Genomic DNA, 2,868 nt, shown 5'->3' on the forward strand with positions numbered 1-2,868 from the left:
GTCTACCAAATCCACTCACAAGGCTTTGGTCGGCCCGAGGCTATAGTAGAAGACACTTGCCCAAGGTGCCACGCAGTGGGACTGAACCCGGAACCATGTGGTTGGCAAGCAAGCTACTTACCACACAGCCACTCCTGCGCCTGTATAAATTTACTGTATAAATTTGACAACAAAACATCCGCTGGTAAAATTGTATCTCAATATTACCAGCGGATGTTTTGCACTTAAATCTCAATAGCTACAATAACCAATAACTATTGATTGTAAATAAGTGTACTACAAACAGGTATAGATCGATCGCTAGCCACTAATCTTTGTTTTTTATTTTCTCTCTCTGTTTATTTCATCGTGTTGCTTTCTGTTGAAGAGCGTAGACTCGAAACGTAAAAGACATTCTCACTTCCCGAGCGTTAAACTAATACATCTGTTTCTTGTCTACACACCCGTCTTCGTCTTTTGTTTTGTTTTTTTGTAAATTCCAACTATAGATTATCACAGTGACACAATGGGACACTGCAAAATTTACTATGAAGAGGTTAACTAGGAAAAATGTATAACTCTCTCTCTTTTACTCTTTTACTTGTTTCAGTATATATATATATATATATACGACGGGCTTCTTTCAGTTTCCGCCTACCAAATCCACTCACAAGGCTTTAAACGGCCCGAGGCTATAGTAGAAGACACTTGCTCAAGGTGCCACTCAGTGGGACTGAACACGGAACCATGTGGTTGGTAAACAAGCTACTTACCACACAGCCACTCCTGCGCCTATAAGGGGAAAAAGCAAACAACATATGGCTTTATCAAAGTAGAAAGCGCAACATTTATGAAATTTTTATTTGGTACCGGAAAATGGGAGCAGAAAAGGAAAGAAAACGGTGCAATTCATGGTCGCTACGGTAAGAAGCAAAACGTTAAAATACCTTGTTAACATCAAACAAAAGACTTGTTCAGATTGTTTGCAACCGGTGGTAGTATGAAATCGAGAGACATGGTGAGGCCTTAATTTATATAAACTTGGTAGGCTCTCATTAAAAACTTAGTACCAAGAAGTGTCAAGGAAATTGAAAGCATATATTTCATTTTAATTCCTTTGCGGTTCCTGTAGTTTATGATCCTAAAATTGTTGTAGCTTGTTTAGCTTATGCCTAAGATTAATGACCGTACGCGGCGCAGCATTAGTATTTATGAAAAAATGGCTCTGATGGTTTTCGTTTGGGCCTTCATAACTGCGATGGAGTCGTAGAGGTACTGTTGTAATATATTTCTTCTAGATGCCACTGCTGTGTGTCGACAATGGAGTTTTCACTAATGATTTGTCTGTTAGTTTTGTTTGTTTATCCAATTTTTTAATGTTATTCGACCGTTCTAGTTTGTTGCCCTCCTTCAAAAACGGTCTTTGTTACCATTCCAGTTTTCTTTTCTACACAATTCAGTCTTAAAGCATGAACGATTCTTAATAACAGGGTGCCATGCAAGCGGAATTGACTAGAACGCATGTGACTGCAAGGCTAATCATTTAACCACACAACTTTATTATAAAAGATGATGCTCTGGTGTGGCTGTGTGAAAATAAGCTTCCTTCCCAGTCATTTGGTTCTGGATTCAGTTCCACAGCGTGGCACGTTGAGAAAGTATCTTTTATAGCCTCGAGCCGACCAAAATATTTTGAGTGGATTTGGTAGACGGAAACTGTTGGAAGCGCGTCGTTTTATATATATAACTGTGTGAGTGAGTGCGTGTGTATGTCCAAGTGTGTGTCTGTTTGTGTCTGTGTTTGTCCCCACCTACTCCGCCACTTGACAACCGGTGCTGGTGTGTTTACGTCCCTGTAAGTTAGCGGTTCGGTAAAAGAGACCAATAGAATAAGTACCAGGCTTTATAGAAAAAAATAGGTATTGTAGTCGATACATTCAACTAAATATTCTTCAAGGCGGTGCCCCAGCATGGCCACAGTCTAATGACTGAAACAAGTAAAAGATAAGAAAATATTCATTTCCTACTTTACACACTGGTTTTAATTAAGAAAGACTAATTTTGACGCCAAATTGCAGATGAAAATTCGTTGAAAGGACGACCTATTTCTAGATAACATTAATAACATAATTTATGGTTAAAAAGCAGATTGACCAGGTTCCTCTCTTGAACAGTAACTATTTGCGAATTGTAATTGAGAAACTTATTAATTCTGTATTATCAATGCTATGAACTCTATATTGATATAAATGTTTTATTGCTAATATATTGAATGCATAGATCATTAAAAGAATTAAGTACAAAAAGATATGCAGTGGGAAAAAAAGAACGTTAGAAAATAACTAATAATATTTTCCTTTTGCTGGTAAGAAGAATCGTATTCTGATCTTATCTGCAAATATACCCGCGACTCTACATGACGGAGTAGTGATGAAAAGAACACTATGTAAATATACAAGATTGAACATTTGTTGGTATAGGAAAATAGTATTGTTTATAAAAAATATATATACATAAATACAAATTTTAAAGGCACAATCTATTTGTAAAACAAACTAATATAGTAAAGTTTATTTACTTAAGGTTGTAGAAGTAGGACACCGCTTTGGGAAGAAATTACTGAAACACACAAGGACACAATATTTTACGGTAAATGTTTAGTCAATTAAATTAAGTCTATTTCTTGACTGGAAATATTGTTTGTGAAATTTAAACTTAGAACATAATGACTAAATACCACAAAAAAGTTTTTATTTACCAATCCCGCTAAAATATTCCAACAATCATTATAAATAGTAATAATTTATGCGACATAGCCGGGGAGTTCTAAAGTTTATTAAATTGATTCTAGTGCTTGGCTGGTTCTTATTTCATCGACTCAGGACGGAT

Source organism: Octopus sinensis, linkage group LG20 (assembly GCF_006345805.1).
Source record: "Octopus sinensis linkage group LG20, ASM634580v1, whole genome shotgun sequence".
In the NCBI taxonomy this organism is placed as follows: domain Eukaryota; kingdom Metazoa; phylum Mollusca; class Cephalopoda; order Octopoda; family Octopodidae; genus Octopus; species Octopus sinensis.